This window comes from Vicia villosa, unplaced genomic scaffold, assembly GCF_029867415.1.
Source record: "Vicia villosa cultivar HV-30 ecotype Madison, WI unplaced genomic scaffold, Vvil1.0 ctg.000217F_1_1_3, whole genome shotgun sequence".
In the NCBI taxonomy this organism is placed as follows: Eukaryota; Viridiplantae; Streptophyta; class Magnoliopsida; order Fabales; family Fabaceae; genus Vicia; species Vicia villosa.
In genome coordinates this window covers 568344-592530 of record NW_026705081.1, presented here as the reverse complement: position 1 = coordinate 592530, position 24187 = coordinate 568344, and positions in this window count along the sequence as shown.

Genomic DNA, 24187 nt, shown 5'->3' with positions numbered 1-24187 from the left:
AAATATTATGCAATTCATAAGCAACAAGCATCATAATATACCGTTCACCCAATTATACATATTCAAATTCACATTTATCATTCAGCGATTCACACAATAATAGATTACAACACACAACACAGAAATCCATACAACCATGTTATGACAAAACGCATATGACACAACTGACACTATGCATGTGGTACCAATAAACTGTGGAATCAATCCACCTAACCGATCTACGCCTCATCGAGATACGGCTCACCGACACAATTTCCGCACAATGGGAAATATGTCCACCAACGATCCAAACATCACCGTGATCCATCATCAAATGCATATGAATGAATGAAACACACAAAACATACTTAAAACATCCCCGAATCACGATGAATAACTCACCACATCACCGAATCATGATGAATAACTCACCACATCACCGAATAAGTATGTACATGTTTTCAACATCATTCAAATAGTCATGCATTCATCACAATCATAATATTAATCACAACCAATTCATCATCACATCAAACACATTGTCACACCTATCTCATATGCACACAATGTTCATTTCTCATCAAGTAATTAAATCGAGTTTTCAAGAAATAAAGTCGGCTACTGCCCATATTCATCATTCATCATATAAAACATTTAATTACTTTCACAACACCCAAAACGGCACTAAGAAAAGATTCACGGATAAAAAGATACGCCATTTTATAGTTTTAGAAAAATTCCCGCACAGCAAGGTTCACTTAGCGACGCAAGGCAGAAGCGAATTCCTTCAGACCTTCGCTCAGCGGACGTCTAGCGACGTTAGACAGAAGCTAACCATGTCGGGTCCTCCGCTCAGCGGACCTGCGATTTTACCAATTCTCAGGTCTGCGACAGACCTGCGATTTCACACCCTTTTCACCCAAAAACGATTCCAGACATCATATACAGGTACACAAACATCGAATTTATCATCATACATCATCATACCTCAAAAATAACGCATTATAACCATCAATCATACAATTTCATCAATTCAATCCACATTATAACACCCTAACCTAACAATCCCAATATCTAATTGAATCAAACCATACATCAATCTACTTATTACCTAAGACCACGTAAGAGATACTAAAAGGAAGAGACCCCCTTACCTTAATTCATGGTTGGATTCTATTTCTCTTCGCGTTCTCTCTACGTATTCCTCCATGTTCTTCGCGCCCTAGCTCTCTCCTTCTGCCTCTTCTCAAAACTTTTATCGTACAGAATGAATCCCTCTTTCCTCCTTTCTCTTTTTACCCCTAGGACCCCTAATATAGTCTTCCCATATTGCCCTCACTTACTCTTCACAAATGACCACTTTTACCCTTAATATCTCTAACACTGATATTATTTTATTTTACTAATTAAAATAATTCCACTTATTATTCTAATTATTCTAAAATACGCCAAAATTCATCAATATACCTAAGCATTACGCAAATCACCACGACATCACATAAGTCAGCATAATCTCAAACTTCACAGATCATCACAAACCATAATAAGGACTCAACATGTCATCACATTTTCAATACTTCACAATGACTCATAGATTCACGCTAAAATAATTAAATAAATAATTAGTCTAGAATTTGGGGTGTTACAACTCTCCCCCACTTAGAATATTTTTCGTCCTCGAAAATTTATCTGATCCAACTACTCCAACTACTTATTCCATACGACTAATCAACTATCATCTCCGAAAGGCAACCCCATGTATGATACAACAATTCATAACATCAATGGCGAAAACAACACGAATGCTACTCAAGTAACACATTTTACAACTTAACATCACATCACAAAGAGTATCCGACTTAGGAATTCTCCGGTTTAAGATATCTAGAACACAACAACATTAGAACACACAACATAAACACGACATCAACACAACCAACCTACCAACATCATTTTTACTCATGTGTGAACAACTGCATTACACCACGCATTCGTTGTGCACTCTGATTACTTGTAACATATCAACTCTACCAAGTTTACTCCAACTTTCAATCACCAAAACCGACATAATAAAGATTTTCGACTTAACTCTTCGAAAGTTCTATTCCAACAGGTATTCTACGCTCTCGTAGTTATCGAATACTTCAAACTTAGATCCGTAAGACAACACTTCGGGACATTCGACATAAACATACATATTCGTGTTCATTCATCAATGCACGAATACAAAGATGATAAATGCAAATCATAGAGACCGACTCACGACTCTATGCAAATGCAATGCAGTACCTACTCAATCATCTCAAGTTCACTCAGGAAATTATTGGAACCATCGTTCGTTACCTAATGTAACTCACCGTCGAGCATACAATGTTCACCCATTGCTCACACCCCACACAGGCACACAATGTTTATGGATTGCTCACACCTCACATAGGCACACAATCTGATTTCTCACACCCCACATGGGCACACAATCGCTTGTAATCATCGCTCACACCCCACATGGGAATACGATGTTACAACGGATTCTCATTAGAATCACACAACACAAGAATGTATATCATGACGTTTCACATGCAAAATGACTCAAGACACTCTTGAAATGCATACATATTCACAATATAATTATGCATTCATCTCATACTATCACATCAATTACGCCAACTGCAACGAACTCATTCACAATTAACATGCATTTACCTTTAATTTAGACAATGCATTTATTCGCCAAAAGGACACAATTCACAATGGATTCCACAATCTAGGATTCACTCCATAAGGCTACCCACAACACATTGTATAACAACACACACAATTCTTTAAAACAACCATTGACAAATCAATTAATACACAAGCGCTAGGCTTGACTTCAACCATTTCAACGTATATACTATACTAGTTGTCATGACACATCTATCCATCAATTATGATTCCGTCTACTATCATCAATAGATTAAGGGTGATCAGTTCCTCAATTTGCCAATAGACAGTCGGTAACCATAACAGTGGCATAGATAATCATTACCCAACGACAATAGCGTACTTCAACTTGTGCCCAAGTCCGTAAGCATAATGTTCCGCCAATTCTCTAAGGCCTACCAACGTCTTCTTAGTTTCCTCAATTCCAACCTCCCCAATGATACAAAAACATTCAAAATCCAATACACATTCTTATACACACTCGTAGCACCAGACAATTATCAATTAAACATCCTTCTAACATCGGGAATTGTTACTACATCAAGTACAATCCGATTCAGTTCGCTCCAATCGCAACTTTCATCCAAGTTAAGAATTTCAACAATGCTAACCAACCAATCATCTTTCTTTTATTCTCAGAACCTTTATAATCCACCTAGTTTCACACTTGGCCTCATTCAATTCACAACTCAACATTATTATCGCGATCTCTCTTGAATTCGTTCTCTTCTCAACATTACCATCTCATAACATCGTCACTATAACCATTCTCATTCTACATAAATTGCATCTCTATGTATTTTTTTTAATACCATCACATTCCTACAAATATCAATGTTTCATCAATATTTTACATTCTTCTTCACCTTTTAATTTTTTGCAAGAATCACCCAACTTCAAACACAATTACAGACCTTTTAAGCACAAAATTATATTCCAAAATGAAGGGAAATTCGTGTAGATTCCAGAACATCAAGAATCGCTCAAATCCGAGTTACGAGTAAAAAGTTATCATCCTTGCAATGGGGCTAGTTCAGAATTCCCGTATGCAAAATTTTCCAAAAAGTAAGCATCAGACCCAATATTAAAACGCACTTTTCTCCCTCTTCACAAACTTCCTAATGACAAATCTTATAAGCAAACTGTAAGGAATTTTGTAAGCATTCCAAAAAGTCCAAAATCGCTTCAATTTGAATCACAAGTAAAAAGTTATGCCCCTTTTACTGACAGCTGCTCCATAATTCCAAAAAAATCAGAATTTGATATTGATGAACATAAGTTCCATCTCTCTCGCTTGCTTCCAAGATCTACCAACATCCTTTCTTTTCATCCAACTACGAAAATCACCCGACTATAATCCAACAATACTCAAGACATACCATCTACAGAATTAATCCATCAACTATCATTTCCATTGGAATAATTCCTCATTCTCAATCAATTCAACGTCCATAATCTACGCACATCTCAAACTCGACTGATACGAATTCATGAGTCCATACTCTCGCCGGTTCGCAACAACCTCGCTTCGATAACGTTAGCACTCTTACCATTAGCATCACCTTGAACCAACTTCTACATACTAACAACACGTCCGAGAGACAAATCTTTCAATTATTTCTTCCATTCGTTCAACTCTGACACTAACATCCCGTGCAGTACCAACAAATAAGTCTAGCTCTAAGAACAAGTGTAACCGCAACTTCACCCCTTTCCAACATTATCCTGTCACAATTAAATATGTTTCAGCTGCTGCAACCATTCTTATAATAAAGGTCATCTCGTTAGCTTTCCGATGCTTCAAATGAAACTCAAATTGGATGTCCAGAACTCCATTTATGAATTTTCGAAGTTTCATAACGATTCAGCAATTTTCCAGCGCTTTGCTTACAGAAATTCCGCTCCAAAACTCATCCTCTTCAAATCAATCACATTCTTAACATCCCCTTATCATATCTCTTCGCTTCCAAACTTCTTATAACTTGAACCATACATTTCCTCGCCGAAGTTCGATTTCTGAAACATCACGACAGCAACCCTCTTTGCAAACTTGCAACTGAATCTCTTTCGAGAAGCAAGGCTTCTCCCCCACATTGTTGAAACCAAATCCTACAACAAAACAAACAAGTACCAACAGTGATTCACTCACATGTCGCGTACCAAGGGATAATATGCCGACAGTATTCAACTGTCGCGCAACTCAATTGACTCGACATTTGGCCGGACGGACGGACCTACTCTGATACCACTATTGTAACACCCTTCTAAACCCCGCGACAATTTAAATAAATATATCAGAGTAAAAACATAAACACTAGGGTGCCACAGTTATTTAAAATAAATAAGCCAATCATGGTCAAGTCATGCTTCATTAGGAAACGATTTACCAAAACACAATCATGTTTATCACAGCGGAATAAGAAACATCGTCAATATAACCAAATGGAAATATAATTCAACACCAAATAAAATAGATTAATCTCATAAAACTCTATAACTATCGTCCCCCAGTGTTACAATATCAGAGCATGACCGACACGACCCAACATAAATGGATAAACTCTACGAGTCATCCTCACCGAGCACTAATGCCGCTACTCCTCAATCTGAAAATGACAACATGTAAGGGTGAGTCTCATTCGCAATTAGTAAATATTATGCAATTCATAAGCAACAAGCATCATAATATACCGTTCACCCAATTATACATATTCAGATTCACATTTATCATTCATCAATTCACACAATAATAGATTACAACACACAACACAGAAATCCCTACAACCATGTTATGACAAAACGTATATGACACAACTGACACTATGCATGTGGTACCAATAAACCGTGGAATCAATCCACCTAACCGATCTACGCCTCATCGAGATACGGCCCACTGATACAATTTCCGCACAATGGGAAATATGTCCACCAACGATCCAAACATCACCGGGATCCATCATCAAATGCATATGAATGAATGAAACACACATAACATACTTAAAACATCACCGAATCACGATGAACAACTCACCTCAACACCACATCACCGAATAAGTATGTACATGTTTTCAACATCATTCAAATAGTCATGCATTCATCACAATCATAATATTAATCACAACCAATTCATCATCACATCAAATACATTGTCACACCTATCACATATGCACACAATGTTCACTTCTCATCAAGTAATTAAATCGAGTTTTAAAGAAATAAATTCGACTACTGCCCATATTCATCATTCATCATATAAAACATTTAATTACTTTCACAACGCCCAAAATGGCACTAAGAAAAGATTCACGGATCAAAAGATACGCCATTTTAAAGTTTTAGAAAAATTCCCCCACAGCAAGGTTTGCTTAGCGACGCAAGGCAGAAACGAATTCCTTCAGACCTTCGCTCAGCGGACCTCTAGCGACGTTAGACAGAAGCTAATCAGGCCGGGTCCTCCGCTCAACGGACCCCCCTCCGCTCAGCGGACCTGCGATTTTACCAATTCTCAGGTCTGCGACAGACCTGCAATTTCACACCCTTTTCACCCAAAAATGATTACAGACATCATATACAGGTACACAAACATCGAATTTATCATCATACATCATCATACCTAAAAAATAACGCATCACAACCATCAATCATACAATTTCATCAATTCAATCCAAATCAGTGTTTTAAAGATCGGATCGGACCGGCCGGTCGGACCGATCGAACCGGGAACCGGCCAAGTAACTGGTCTGGTTCAATAGCTGGATCGGGAATGTCTTTGAACCGGTGTGAACCGGTCAAAAATGGTATAAACCGCTAAAACCGACGGTTTTTGTGAACCGGCGATTTAAATACATTTTTTAATTTTTTAATTTTTTTTATTTTAAAAAATTAAAACAATGTCTTTTTGACTATTTTAATGAAAAATTAAAATAAAAAATAAAAAAATAAAAAATAAAAAATAAAAAATTGTTCCAGATGCGGTTGATTTTGTTATCGATATTTTTGATATTGAAGATGAAGATCCCAACATTGAAACAATTTTTTTTATTGAAATTAAATTTAATAGACAATGGAATTATTTTGTCATAAATTATTCGATTAGATTATATTGCGATTAAACTTTCGTTTGCAATTATATTTTATAATTATGTTATATTTTATTGTATGTGATACCTATGTGTAAAATTTGAATTTAAACTAAAAACTTGTGAATTTATTTATAGTATGATATTTTCAAAAAAATTAAGTGCTAGTTATATTTTGTAGAAACTGAATCATCCGGTTCGACAGATTTTATACTTATATAATTTTGTTATAACGACCGGTCTATTCAACCGAGTTATCCGGTTTAACCCGGTTTAGTCATGCGGTTCGACCAGAGACTCGGTGGTTCGACCAATAAACCAGTGACCCAGTACCCTCACCGGTTTGATGTCCGGTCTGGTTTTTAAAACATTGATCCAAATCATAACACCCTAACCTAACAATTCGAATATCTAATTGAATCAAACCATACATCAATCTACTTATTACCTAAGACCACATAAGAGATACTAAAAGGAAGAGTCCCCCTTACCTTAATTCACGGTTGGATTCTATTTCTCTTCGCGTTCTCTCTACGTATTCCTCCATGTTCTTCGTGCCCTAGCTCTCTCCTTCTGCCTCTTCTAAAAACTTTGATCGTACAAAATGAATCCCTCTTTCCTCCTTTCTCTTTTTACCTCTAGGACCGCTAATATGGTCTTCCCATATTGCCCTCACTTACTCTTCACAAATGACCACTCTTACCCTTAATATCTCTAACACTGATATTATTTTATTTTACTAATTAAAATAATTCCACTTATTATTCCAATTATTCTAAAATACGCCAAAATTCATCAATATACCTAAGCATCACGCAAATCACCACGACATCACATAAGTCATCATAATCTCAAACTTCACAGATCATCACAAACCATAATAAAGACTCAACATATCATCACATTTTCAATACTTCACAATGACTCATAGATTCACGCTAAAATAATTAAATAAATAATTAATTTAGAATTTGGGGTGTTACAGTTGACCATTGACCAAATCAAACATTGACAATTGATTGAGTGTTGGATTTTTGACAGAATTCTTCAACAATTCATTTGATTTGCTTGACAGAGTATACAATTTTTTTCTTCAGAATTTCAAATGTGAGTGCGAATTATTGATTTTGCTTTAATTTTTTCTTTACTTAAATGTTAAAAATAATATTTTTGAGTTTTCATATAATTTGTAGGGGGTGAGATGTCAACGTGTAGGGTCTTGGGGGAGATTCCTCCTATTTGATAACCATGCCACTGCATAAAGACAATTTCTTTATGGACCCCAACCTTTTTAAAAATCCGCAGCGAAATTCCAAAAATACTTCTATATTTCGGAAGTGCATCTTCGAAATCATTTTTTTCTGAAAAAAAGTTGATTTCGGAAGTGCACTTCCGAAAATACCTTATTTTTAGGAAAAAAAAAGGTGTTTTCGGAGATGTATTTCCGAAAACACCATTTTTTTGGGGGGAAATGAGTGTCTTCGAAGATGCTTTCAAATTCACCCCATTGAATATTTCGGAGATGCACTTCCGAAATATTGGCCGATATAGAAAACATAAATCCAGGTGAATCAATTGTATTGATAGTATAATTAATTGTATTAATTAAAATATACAATTAAATATATACTATTTTAATCAAAATATATATTTAATATAATAAAGTAAAAAGAATATTAATTATTTTATTTTATATTTATATATATATATATATATATATATATATATATATATATATATATATATATATATATATATATATATATATATATATATATATATATATATATATATATATATATATATATTAACATTTAATTGATCGATTAATTTACCAATGATAGATTTGAAATATTAATATTCTTTTATTTTACAATGTATTTTTAGTTGAATGTACGGTTTATCACCTTTATTTTATTTAGTTTGTGTTTTAATTTGTGTGTTAATATATATAGTAGCATTTAATTGATCGATTAATTTATCAATGACAAGTTTGGAATATTAATATTATTTTATTTTACGATGTATTTTTGGTTGAATGTACGATTTATCACCTTTATTTTATTTAGTTTGTGTTTTAATTTGTGTGTTAATATATATAGTAGCATTTAATTGATCGATTAATTTACCAATGATATATTTGGAATATTAATATTCTTTTATTTTAAGATATATTTTTGGGTTTTGGTTGAATGTACGGTTTATCATCTTTATTTTATTTAGTTTGTATTTTAATTTGTGTGTTATTAAAATTTGATACCTCAAATTTAGAATATTGGGATATTTTGGATATGCATATCCGAATTAACCAATATCCCAAATTTTAGGAAGGGTTTTTTCGGAGATGCATCTCCAAAAAAACACCCGACACTTTAAATCCAACGTTTAAATTGGAAAATAAGTGCTTTCGTAGATGCACATCCGAAAATACTAAAAAATGAGTGTTTTCGGATATGCATCTCCGAATTTTAAAAAAATTTAAAAAAAAAAATACTTCGAAGAGACAAGAGTATTTTGGAGTTTTTAACGGGTTGTCTTCACAGAAAGTCTACAAAGAAATTGTCATGTATAAAACCAAAAAGAAATTGTCATGTATAAAACCAATGGAACTTTTGCTCCATTCCTAGGCCTTATCCACTGTACGACTAGTCATCTTATGGACTTTCAATTTGCTCCGGCATTGTTTAGAAAATTAATGGATCGTTAATATTAGCGCCTACTTTTTTGCTACTACACCTAGGCTTTTAAAAGTTTAATTTTGTTGTGGCAAAATTTGTATGCAAGTTTATAAACGGAAAAAAAGAGTTCAAAGAAAAATGGTATCTAAGAAGGTTCTAGATGATTGTTCTGATAAGAAAATTGAATTAAAAATATATTTAAAAGATGATGGTATATTTTTACAAGATAAATATTTTTTAAACATATAGTTTAACAATTTTTTTTAGCCTCTGAATAATTTTTTGAGTGATTTTAATCTCAATTTTTTAAAACTAGGAAAATATGACCCTACTGTTAATTTTTTCCTTCCTAAAATTCCTAAAGGTATATTTTTATATATTAAAATATCTTAAACTTGATGATGGATTTGAGATATGAAATTATTTTAAAAGTTTTTTTTTTTTTAGCAAAAATTATAAAATTGGCAAGATTCTATTGTATGTGTGAAATCAAAGTTTAATGGATTGAGTAGTTTAGATTTTTACAAGAATTATTTTTTTTCTCAATGACGATTGGTATTATATGTTGCAGATAAGGATCAAATTTTTGTTAGAGATTACATTTTTTTTGTGTCAAAGTAGGTTGTTCAATAGAAGGAAGCCAGTGTCGAAATAATTTAGCCTAGTGTGTGTCGAAATGTCGAAAGAGTTGTCTCGACAGGTATTTCAACTTATGCATACTTTTGTACTGTTAGCACAATTAGGTATTTTGAGTTTTTGTAGTTTTGGATTTTGATTTAGGAAGAAAGCAACCTAAAATATAAATAGAGGGAGTAACCCCTATTTTTGTAATGAGACTTGTATTCACAGAATTTGCAGTTGTAAATGAAAAAGATTTTCTACAATTTGTGGACAGAGAGAAATTATGCATAAAATATTTTTCTTTCTCCCTTTAATTTTGTTCAAACTCTAATTCACCTTTCTCCCCAAATTCCATTTTTTCATTGTCGTTGTGTAGTGATAACAATCTTGTTAATCAAGAATGATAGAAATTCTCCATAGGTTTTTGTGGATTTTCAGCATCTGGTATCTAGAGCACTGGCGACGAGTCGTCCAAACGGCCACTTTCCGGCGAGTCGTCCGATTTTGAAAGTTGACAACTATGAGAATTGATGCAAGTAGATGAAAGTTGTTTTCAGTTATCAAGATCTTTGGAATGTTGTGAAAGAAGAGGTAACATTGCTTGCAGAAAATGCGACGGATGAGAAAAGACTGCACACAAAATTGAAGAAGAAGAATTATAGAGCTCTCTTTATAGTTCATCAATGTGTGAGTCCAGATAATTTTGTAAAAGTAAGTGATATAGAATCTGCAAAAGAAGCATGAGATATTCTTGAAATGTCTTTTGGAGGTGCAAAAATGATGAAAGAGGTGAGGTTACAAACTCACAAACGAACGTATGAATTGCTTCAGATGGAAGAAAGTGAAAGCATAACTGATTTCTTCACTAGAGTTACGAAACTGGTGAATCAAATCAAGGTATGTGGAGAAGTGTTGACATCAAGATCAGTTATTTCAAAGATCTTGAGGTCATTAGCTCTAAAGTTCGACCACGTGGTGGTTGCCATAGAAGAGTCGAAAGATTTGTCAAAATTGACAAAGAAAGAGCTTCAAGGGACGCTTGAATCTCATGAATAAAGAATGGCTGAAAGAGCTGCCGTAAAATCGAATAGTGATGTGGCTTTGCAGGCTCAATCAATAAAAGAAAAGAAAGGCAAAGGAAGTTAGAATGACAACAAAGGTAGAGAAGGCTATACTAATTCGAATGGTCGAAATCAACAAGAAGGAAGCTGGTCGAATCAGAGAAAGCCCTCATACCAAAGCAACCAAAGAGGTGGTGGTGCAGGTAGAGGAAGAGTTGGTGGTCGAAAGCCTAACAAAAGTCAAATTCAATGTTTCAATTGTCAGAAGTATGGTCATTATTCTAGTGATTGCCCAGAAGAATGAAAGATTCAAGAAAGTGATGCAAAGTTTGCAAAGTATGAAGAAGAAGAGATGATGCTGATGGTCACAACAAGAGATGAAGAGAGATTCAAGGATCAATGGTACTTGGACTCAGGATGCTCATCACACATATCTGAAAGGAAAGATTGGTTTGTCAACATAAACACCTCTATGACGAATACTGTAAAATTTGCAAATAACAATACTCTAGCAACTAAAGGTATTAGTGATGTTTTGATTATAAGGAAAGTGGCAAAAGGCCAGTAATCTTCAATGTGTTGTTCATACAAGGTATGAAGAGTAATTTTCTTAGCATATGGCAGTTGGTCTAAAAGAACTACAAGGTGTCGATCGAAGACAAGATGATGAGAGTTATCGATTCAAGTGGAAAATTAATCTTGAAGGCTCCTATGTCTCAGAATAAAACCTTCAAGATTGAACTTAATGTGATGGAGCATAAGTGCTTTGCAACTGCAACTAGCAGAGATGAATGGATATGGTACTATCGACTATGCCATCTCAACTTCAATGACATTAGAGAGTTGAAAATAAGAAATATGGTTTCAAGATTATCAGAAATCGACATTCCAAAAGAAGTGTGTGTGAGGAATGCGTGCATGCGAAGTAACACAAGAACAACTTCAGCAAGGATGCAGGAAGCAAGTCAAAGGTTCTACTTGAAGTCATATACTCTGATGTATGTGGTCCAATTCAGGTGGATTCAAATGGAGGTAACAAATACTTTGTCATATTTGTAGATGATTTCAGTCAAAAATTGTGGACTTACTTGATCAAGAAAAGTGAAGTTATCGAGGTATTTCTCATGTTCAAATATATGGTTGAAAGGAAATATGGGCGAAAAATCAAGATTTTAAGAACTGATGGTGGCAGAGAATATGTGTAGAAACACTTCAACACATTATGTGAAAAAGAAGGGTTTGTGCATGAGGTGGTGCCACCCTATACTCCACAACATAATAGAATTGCAGAAAGGAAGAATAGAACCATCTTGAATATGGTGAGAAGTACGTTGAAAGGCAAGCATTTACCTAAATAATTTTGGGGTGAAGTTGTGTCGAATGCGACATAAATATTAAACAAATGTCCGACTAAGAAACTAGAAGGAATCATGCCAGAAGAATGTTGGTTTGGTGTAAAAACTAGCTTGAATTATCTGAAGGTATTTGGATCTAATATCACATAGACATGTGTCAGATCCGTTGAGAAGGAAACTTGATGACAAGTTGAATCAGATGATTCTAACAGGATATCATTCGACTGGAGGATACAATTTGTTCGACCCAGTGAACAAGCAAGTAGTGATCAACATAGACGCGATCATAGATGAACTTAAGGAATGAGATTGGAATGAGAATGTCAAGAAGGATTTAGTGAGAATCTTATGTGAAGAACCAACTACTGAAATCGAAAGAGAAGAAACAAGAGTGTATGTAAGAAGAAGCAAGAGTGAATTGCTTATACTATGTCTCTATGTCGATGACTTGTTGATATCAGGTAGCTGCAAGAAAGAGATCTAAGACTTCAAAGGTGATCTTAGAAAGGAATTCTAAAAGTCTTATATGGGAGACATTTCATATTTTCCTATCATAGAATTATACAAGAGTAGTAGAGGCTTGATGATGTATCAAAGAAGATATGCAAGTGAAATTCTGAAGAGATTTGAGATGGAAGAATGCAACTCGACTTCGACACCTGTAGAACCAATACTGCAACTGTTAAAAGAGTCAGATGAAAATGATGTTGACCCAACCCAGTACAGAAGATTTATTGGGTCATTAAGGTACCTTTGTCACACAAGGCATGACTTAGCATACAATGTGGGTATGTAAGTAAACTCATGCACAAGCCAAAGGTATCACATCTAGCGGCAACGAAGAGGATACTAATGTATCTGAAAGGAAATCTCAACCATGGCATTTTGTTTCCTGCTGCAGACAAGGGAAAAGAATGCAAGTTAGTGGGTTACGCCGGCTCAAGTTAGTGTAGTGATGCTGAAGATAAAAAATCCACAGTTGGTTATGTGTTTATGCTAGGTGGTGCACCAGTTGCTTAGAGTTCGAGAAAAGAACTAGTAGCGACACTATCATCATGTGAAGCAGAGTACATAGCTGATTCCTTCTGTGCATGTCATGTAACATGGATGGTGAATCTGGTCGAAGAGATTACAGCAGAAGATAATGGAGCAATTACCATGAAGATCGACAACATGTCAGCTATCAATCTAGCGAAGAATCCGATAGCACATGGTCAAAGCAAGCACATCTTATCTTCGAGAGCAAGTACCTAAAGGAAAGATGAATTTGGAACACTACAGAACTGGGAATCAGATTGCAGACATCATGACAAAAAGAGTGCAGATCAAAGTATTCAGAAGACTAGGAGCTATGATGAATGTAGATATCTTAGACACAATGAATTAGGTGGTGTCTTGAAATTGTAATTCCTTGTGTCGAAGCAGGTTGCTCGATAAAAGGAAGATTGTGGCGAAATAGTCTAGCCTAGTGTGTGTCAAAATGTTGAAGGAGTTGCCTCGACAGGTATTTTGACTTAGGTCTAATTTTGTAGTGTTAGAAGAATTATGTATTTTGGGCTTTTGTAGTTTTGGACTTTGGCTTAAGGAAAAAACAAGCTATAAATAGAGGGAGTAACCCCTATTTCTGTAATGACAGTTGTATTCACAAAATTTGTAGTTACAAATGAATAAGATTTTCCACAGTTTGTGGGTAGAGAGAAACTCTGCAAAAAATATTTTTCTTTCTCCCTTTAATCTTGTTCAAATCCTAGTTCACATTTCTCTCCAATTTTTTTTCTCGTTGTTTTTGTATAGTGATAACAATCTTGTTCATCAAAATCGATAGAAATTCTCCATACATTTTAGTGGATTTCCAACAATTTTCAACCCGCTTATCATTTCATTAATTCAAATAAAGTTAATCCTAACCATTGAAATTTAAAAAGTCTAAATCAATACAATAAATATTAACTATTAAGAGATCAAAATGGTATACAAGGGCCCTACTAAAAAAAATCAAAGTACCTAATTGTGCTAACAGTACAAAATTATGTATTTAAAGGGTTGGGCTATATTTTTTTTATATTTTTTAAAATTTAGTATTTAAAATAAATTTTAAAAATAATATTAAAATATTAATATATATTAAAATAATTTTTAAAAATAAATATATATTAAAATAAATATAAATTTTAAAATAAATATTTATTAATAATAAATTTATATAAATTTGATTTTAATTATAATAAATTAATAAAAAATAATTTAAATTGATTTATATGTATATAATTATTTAGATTAATTAATTTTTTATGATTTAAGTACATGTTGGCTTGAGATCGTGGGACACATGTTGGCTCTCTAATGGTTGATCCAATGGTTGATTTGATGGTGGCCCACGTTTTCCTAAGGAGTAAGAGCTATCAATACATTTTAGAGAGATTGCACGTCTCGAAATAACATTTGAGAAATGACCATGATGACCATGACGTCAGAATAGTAAAGGAACACAAGCGTCGAAATGTTCAAAAAATGTTTCTTTCTCCCTTAAATAAAAAATGACATTTTTGGGGGACAATTTGTTAGTTAGATACTTTTGACGTGCTGTATGATCAGGAAAATAGTTGAATAGAATAAAAGTTGGAGTAACTTGAAGTTAGTTTTGACGTTTACTTCGACATATCTATATATGAGAGATTTGTTTCGACATATAAGATTGCAGAAGGACGATCAAAGTTCCTAAAGATACAGTTATGTTGAGGGACTTAGTGAAATATTAAGTGAATTGAAGATGAGTTTGACCCGGAGAAGGATAATTCAAAATCAGGCTAAATAATTGTTTGCTGGTCTTATCCATTGGCGAAAGACACCTGAAAACGAGTTAGAGACAAGATGCATGCAGATAGAAACATGTCGATTTCTGAAGAAAAGGCTGTTTTGAAGACATTTATTTCGATTAAGTATAAATAGGAGTTCTAGCGTTAGGATTGAGAGTGTTTAATTGTATACAAACATTACTCAAAGTATCTAGCGTATTGAGAAAAGAGTCACTGAGTGAAATATATGTATGAAATGCCATTTCCTTTTATTCAATGTAAAGTCAATTTCATTAAGTTACTTTTTCTTCACTTTATTGTTTTGTGGAGTTCTTTTAACAATCCTTTTCCATATTGCTAATCATTTCTACATTACTTTCTTATATCAAACTCTTTACTTTTTAAACACTAACTATAACAAACCTTAGAAACTTAGACACATGTGTCCTAGGATTAATATAGTCGATCCTACAAGCAACCAAATTACTATTTGAAAGGCAAGCGATTGTTTACCAAAATCTAGGGTAAAGCGAGTTATGGAGCGTAAAAGACATGAATTCTCAACAAACTGAAACACTCACTTCTGTTATTCCAGGATAAATGAAGGAGCAATCAGCCGCCAAGGCTAATACGATAAACTCCTTGTCTTGCTACGCAGAAATAAGGCATGGGGTAGCTACTCTAGGCCGACCATATGGATTCCCGACTGACCATTCGAAAGGAGCATCAATCCTTTCAGAACCTTCTTAACACACGAGAACTAACATGCAGATAAGTAAAGAGGATCCAAACTCCAAGTATATCCAACAACTCTCTATAATCCACGCCTAACAAATAGAAAATTTATTATTTACTCTCCCTTATATATAAAGAGCGTGTCAATTCATATACTCAATTTCAATTCAATTTCAATTCGCTCTTCTTCTGCACATACTGACTTAATTTTTGGAGTGCTAATCTTGTAGATTAACTCTCTCTCCCGCATCAGAGAAAAAGATTCACCATTATCTTCGATCTTACTCCATTTTTATTCTGGTACGGAAAAAAATCATAAACTCATGAAAATTTAAGAGCCAATTCGAAAATTTTAAAAACTTAATTATTAGTGTTAGATTAATACAAATATTTAACATTAATCATAACTATATTTTAAAGGGTTAAATGACTTTTGCCCCCTGTCATATAGGCGTGTTTTGATTTACCCCCCTTAAATTTTTTTTTGGCGTAGACCTCACAAAATATATTACCATCATTAAAGACCCTGTTCCATTTTTTCGGGCAAAAAATGCATACGTGGACAATACAAAAATGCTGACTGTGCATATGCTGCACACGTGGCATTTATTTTTATTTTTTATAATTCCACGTGGAATTTCGATTTTTTAAAATTTTTTTAAAATTTTAATTTTAATTTTTTTTAAGTTTTTATATTTAATATTTCTTTTATTTTGTATATATTTTTTAATATAACAATACTTAAATTAAATGACATATTGATGATGTGTAAAATAGAATTTGATGGTATATATATATATATATATATATATATATATATATATATATATATATATATATATATATATATATATATATATATATATATATATATATATATATATATATATAGTAAAGCAAAAGGAAAAATCAAAATTGCATTGATTCATTATAGAGTAAATGGACATGCGGAAGACCTCACAAAACATAAACATAAAGCTTGAACTCAGAACAGAAGCATTTTAACCATAAAATACACATTCCATTGATTCATTAAACAATAGAGATATTACAACGAAGATACTACAACGAAATTTCAAACAGAAAATTAAACAAACTAAGAGGTCTAAAAAATTACAACGGTTAAAATAATTTCATCTGCTCCGTGCATCATTTCAATGGAATCCCTGTCGTCTTTCACTTCAATCCACCAACGTTCATTTTCTCCGGAAGGAAGCAAAGTCCTTGTTCTTTGTGTGTGTTTGTTAAAAGTCATTTAACCCTATTTTAAATTACACTTGTGATTTGCTAATATTTTAAAAAATTATATTGTATGAAAATTAAACTTTAAGTGGAATGCACTTAGGAGGTTTGAGTGATTCATGAACTTCACTTAAACAAATTCACATTAATGGTTTCAATTCAATTTTCAATAATTATTTTTTAAAAAAATAGCTAATTATTAAAGTATGGCTTCAGTTGAGTCTATAATCAATTTGTAAATATAAATTGGTTTTGTATTTTGAAATATTTCAAAATTAATTTTTTTAATTTTTGTTTTGTTGTCAAAAATAAAATAAAATTTAAAAAAATCTGTTTTTTCAACAGGGAAGAATAGTGTTTGAAAGCTATTCAACCTTAGAAATGTTAAGATACTAAGATGTTTCATTTTCATAGTTGATATTTAACAGTAACATAAGTTAAAAAGGGAATGTTGAGGATCATAAACAATACCCTAGTAAATGCCCTAAGTGCAAGGGAAAAAAATTAAATTGTTTGTGCTATGACTTAGAATATACCACTACATAGAATTCAAAATCCAATTGCATTATTGACTAGAGACAGTGTCAATGTCACTGCCATGGTTTTGGATTGTCTATGGTGCATGAGAGGGTAAAAATATGGGGACCTCAATGAGAATGACATGCATTGATATATAGAAACTCAGATTCTTTAAATAATTTTCAATGACCGGCCAGCAGCAACAATTATTGCTATTTTGAGGACCCTCATGAAAAAAAAAACAATATCTATGTCCATGTTCATAACTCATAAGGACCATCAATAAATTAAGATGGATATGTCTTTTTTCTAGTACGAACAAAATACGTGAATTGACTCGAAGAAAATGAATGGTTACGTTTCATCATAATGGTCCCTTCATACACGTGGTTTGAGTTTGGATTGAAAGATCCATCACCTAAGTTTATATTGACATGCCTTAATTAGATATATAAATAAGAGAGATCAGACACTTATAGCATTTAATAACTTTTTATCTTTTGCGTAAATTGCATGCATTCAAACTAAATGTGTATATATTGAACTTCATAAAATTTTAAGTTTAACTAAAATGATTTGATATGTTATTTAGAATATCAAAATTAACACAATAACTAAGGAAATGAACTGAAGGTGTACTTGAATCACGATAAGGATTGTTTGTCTCATTGGTTTGTGGCATACACAACACACAATGTAGACCCCCTCCCTCTTTGTCGATGTACGCGGTTTGGTCATAGAAATTAGAAAAAGGCGAAGAGTCAGATCGGCACTCTCACGGCATAGCATTAATTACCAGTTTGCACTTTGACATCAGAAAACTGGTTTAATTATTTTGTAGATATGTTTGAATTAATTGAAATTTTTTAAATATGTTTTGTAATTAAAGAAATTTTTAATTGAATTTCTTAAAGTTCTCATAAATATTTAAATATTTGCTGTTTTATGATTTTAAAAAATTGTTATTGAAGAAATATCGGGTCGAGTTATAAATTAGATCGCTAGTTTTAAAACGTTTCGTGACAATGTCTAAAATTCAGCGAAACTTTATATTGTACGATTACTACTTGCACGGTAGATAATCGATTTAAAAATACACCATTTGATGATAGATAGACCAGTCGAATATGATATAAATGTTACTTATAATATGTAGTATACAAAGATTAGTTGTAATAATTTTTTAAACCATGAGAAATTCATATAATTCTTCAAAGAGAATTCAATAATTATCATTTGACCACAATTTCTTAAAAAAGAAAATATTCAAATAATTTTTCAAAGATAATCCAAAAAAGAAAACTTGTAATTTCTCAAACAAAGAGAAATTCATATTGTGTAGATCCCGGAAAATATTCTTGTCGGGCCGGGATCTATAACCGGTTGAAACTAGAGCCAAAGGGAGGTCGTGGAGAAGTAAGTGTATGGAAGCTTTACAAACGGCTTAACCCACTTGTCAGGTAGATATGTCTACTCGGACGGGGAGCACGAGTCTCAGAGCAGACGGGCTTTCATACGCGGTCTAGTTTGTTATGGGATGGTCGTGATCTAACTTTGGAGATGACGTTGAAGTTGGGGTCAGATCATTAATGAGGCCGTTATGTGATAATTGAATGAGGTAGTTAATAGTGACGTCAGACGTTTCTCATGACTATGAAACTGAGGAGAATCCAAGAGGTGTTCCTTAAATACAAGTGTTCATGATGAAGGCTATATAAGGGGCTCTTGACACAGGGATAATCAAGACACATTTTCTTGGGTCAATACTACACTCGTAGTAGCACTCAAATTCCCCAAAATACCAAAGAAATCAATTACATTGAGGCTCACCCTATTCCTACAGGGAAGTCACGCACTTTAGTGTTTTTCGCAAGAACCCATATGATTCTCTAAAGAGAATTCGAAAAAATACTTGGAAAATTGAACAAGTAGAAAAGAAGGGGAGGGGAATTGACGTTTCGACAATTCGAAAATGTAATAAAGAGAGTGATGGAGGAAAAAATTAGAAGAAGTTTTTTGTTGTGTTTAAAAATGAAACACGTGCCTTTCTTATGTAATGAAGTAAGCTAGTTAAGGTATGTAATCTAAGTAATGTGAGACTTAGAGTTTTCTCAATTAACACACATAGATTTCTAACAATGCAGAACTTAATGATATTTTTTTCAAATTCATCTCTTTTCAAATTCATCTCCATATTGTTCAAACAATCCCCATTTGAATTTAAAAAAATGTTTCAAAAGTAACGTCAAACGTTTATAAGATTGTGCATAAGCAAATGTGCGTGTGACTTGAACCTTTGCGTAGAAAGTACGATTTTGACTCAACAAGACTAACACAACTATCTTGAACTATATCCTAAACATCAAACATGCATACAACCTTTTATTAAGGTGTATTCTAATAAGCATGTGCTTTAATAGCCCTAAATGTCTATCCCGAATTAGTGAGGGCTATAGGAATCTGCCCCGAAATTCCATAGGAACTAACTTAAGTTCCACAATCACACATGTGAATATATCAAGAGTACTCTTGTAGTTAGGTACTCCCTCATATAGAGTAAATATCTCATTAATAGTTTCTATCATTTCATCCTCTTATAACTTTAGGATTCATGTTTTTCTTATTAATACTAGCATGATCATCTCATATTACCCAGAACTTGTTATTGCCCATTGAAACTATTTTTTGATATCTCTAGTCTTTTAAGTCAGGTTACCATAATGAGTAACTCACTTCTCTATAAGCATTAGTCACATTTTCTTGGATGTATTATGGACTTTTTCTCCAACTAATCCTTTCATCAAAGGATCTACTAAATTTTCATTAGTGCATACATGATCCACTCTTACAGCTCCTTTAGAGATACAATCTCTAAAATTGTTGTGGTTTCTCCTTATTTGGTATCTCTTACCATTATAATAACGATTCTTAATTTTTGCAATAGCTGTAGTACTATCGCAGTGGGTCAACACAACTAGCTTAGGTTTTTCCCACAAAGAGATCTTAGTTAGCAATTATCATAACCAACTTGCTTTTTCACTAACAGTTGTTAATGCTATCATTCCATTATACATTATGGACTGAGCCAAGATATCATGTTTCTTTGATTTTCAAGATACTACTCCCCACCTATACTTAATATATAGCCACTAGTTGCTTTCGAATCATCTAATAATTAGTTCTAATTTGCATCTCCATATCCCTCAGGTACAATAAGATATCTCTGATAATGTATATTAAGATTCAGGGTCCTTTTAAGATATCACATGACTTTCTCAATGGCTTGCCAATACTCATTACTTAGTCAATTAGCAAATTTGCACAACAATCCTAAGACATATTCAATGTCAGACCTAGTACAATAATTGACATACCTATGAATGCTAATGATGCTCGCATACTCAGTTTATCTAACATTATCACCAGTGTTCTTAAACAATTTACACTTGGATCATATGGTGTGCAAGCTGGTTTACAATCAACGTAATATTTTTTAAAAATATCTTATCCACATAATGATATTGGTCCAAATAAATTCCTTATTCAGATTTAGTGACCTTGATGCCAAGAACCACATTGGCTTCTCTGATGTCTTTCACATCAAATTTGTCACACGATGATGATTTTACATTATTAACGACATGAACGTTTGATCCAACTATGAGTAAGTCGTCTACATAAAGACATAATAATACAACTTCCATTTTTTGATTTAAAATAAATTCATTTGTCACTTTCATTCACTCTATACACATTCAATATCATTAAGCTATCAAAATTTTCATGCTATTGTTTTGGAACTTATTTAAGACCATACATAGACTTTTCTAACTTACATACCTTGTTTTCTTGCCCATAAATCACAAACCCTTCAGAATGGTCCATATAGATTTCTTCTTTCAAGTCATTGTTTAAAAAAGATGTTTTAACATCCATTTAGAGTACTATTAAGTTATATATAATAATAACTATAATCAATACCCTAATGGATGTAATTCTAGTGACTGGAGAAAAACTATCAAAGAAATATAAATTTTCTCTTTGCCTAAAACCTTTGGCTACAAGGAATGTCTTGTACGTATTAATTATTCCATCATGTTTTAGTTTCTTTTTTAAAACCCATTTACAACCGATTGGTTACAATCCGAAGGCAAGTCTACTAAGTGTCAGGTCTTATTAGATTCTAAAGAATCTATCTCATTGTTAATAGCTTCTTTCCATAAATCTACATCCAAAGATGACAAGGCTTCTTGAAGATTAATTGGATCTTCTTCTAGTGTATAGGCCGTATAATCTGGCACATAGTCTTTAGAAACTATCACTCTCTTACTTCATTGAAGTTTTGTTTCTACTTCATCACTGCTTTCGGTGCTTCTCATCACATGAATGTGATTTGATTCAGTGCCTCCACTATTTCTTAATTTGAAAGGAAAATTGTCTTCATAGAATTCAACATTATTTGATTTTATAATAACTTTATCATTTAGGCCATAAGCCCTATATGCCTTGGTGTTTACTGCATAAGAGTTTAACCTGCTTCTGACATGGAATTCTGACATAAGCAAGTCAGCTCCAAGATCTAAAGTAATACAAGTTTGACTGAATTTTCTTCAATATCTCATAAGAAAGGATCTTAGTTTAAAACTTGGGAACTCTATTTAGGATATAGAAAACAGTCAATAAAATTTCTCTCCATTAGTGAGATGCAACACCAAGATTCAACATTTTAATAGTTAAAAAGTAAAAGTGTGCTAGTTATCCCTGCAAGGAAAAGGGTAATCATAAGCCTTAATAGGTTTAAAACAGTTTGTGGTGGTACGGGCTTGCCCACGACGGCGACAAGCCCTGTATGGTGGTTTTACGATGCTTTTCGAGGACTTGCTCACATGAGGTGAGAGACTATGTATCTAAGTATGGTGTTTAGGTATAAACATGTGACTTAGGATCTATATATCATCCCGTTAGGCGAGAGGTATTTATGGAGGACTTAGGGCCTAAGGTTTTCTTGGAAAGAATCATCCCTCATTCAGTCAAAGGTGGACCGTTGAATCTCTATTTTCTAAGAAGACATTGACCAACTACTGAGCTTGACTTATCTCTGTCATAGAAACTTCTTTTATCATGCTTCACCATATCTGAGCGAGATGGAGGCACTTGGGGTGAGGCGATACCTTTTGGAGGGTAACATGTGGTAGTATCCCCCTCCTAGGATAAAATCTCATGTCCTCGCCATGTCCTTTACAAATATAACACTATAGATTTCCTCAAGCACAAGGACTTTGATAAAGGACAAATTGTTTTTGGGCCATAGTACAAAGGATTATCCTGAGGCCCTAAGTTCCTTAATGATATGTGTGATGAACCAAACTGTTTAGGCTTTAGGCTCTTAGGAAAGCTTATGTGGCTTAATTGATGAGACGGTAAGTCTATCAGGCAAGACATTGGCCTTGTCATGCGGGACTTATATCAAGCCTTCGCACAAGACTTAATTCTAAGTCTCTTATGCTAGAATTTAGTTGCTCCTCTTGCTCGTCTTGGAAAATATGTATATATTTTGGTCCCGCTCGAGGAAATTCTAAGTCCCCCAGGCGGAACTATATGTAGCGTAGCTAATAAGATTATAAGTTTGTCAGGAGAGGCATTGATCCTCTTGTACGGGACCTCTACCAAGCCATCAGACAAGGATTAAGACTAAGTCTCGTAGGCTAGACTTTAAATGTGCCTCTTGAGTGAGATTTATATATTTTGGTCTCGCCCGAGGAAACTCGAAGTCCCTCAAGGATGGAGTTTAAATAGCTTGGCTGATGATACTATAAGTCTCTCAAGCGAAGCATTGACCATATTAGGCAGCACCTCTATCAAGCCCTAGGGAAAGACTTAATACTAAGTCTCTTAAGCTAGAGTTCAGTCTCCCCTCTTGGGCGAGATTTATATATTTTGGTCTCGCGCCGAGTAAACTCTAAGTTCGTTAGGCAGAGAGTTTAAATATCTGGGGAATTCTAAGTCCCTCAAGCAAAGATATAGTTAGCATGTCTGGTGTGACTATAAGTCTCTTAGGCAAGGCATTGACCCTCTCGGGAGGGACTTCTATCAAGCTCTCATAAAAGAGTTAAGGATAAGTTTTTTAGGCTAGACTTTAGTTGCACCTCTTGGGCGAGATTTATATATTTTGGTCTCTCCCGAGGAAAATCTAAGTTCCTCGAGGGGAGAGTTTAAATATCCTGGAAATTATAAGTCCCTCTGGCAAAGCTATAGGTATCCTGGCTGCTGAGACTAAGTCTCTTGGGTGAGGCATTAGCCCTAAAGCGCGAGACTTTTACCTAGCCCTCAGACAAGACATAAGACTAAGTTTCTTAGGGTAGACTTCAGTCGTGCCTCTTGGGTGAGATTTATATACTTTGGTCTCGATAGCTCATGAAT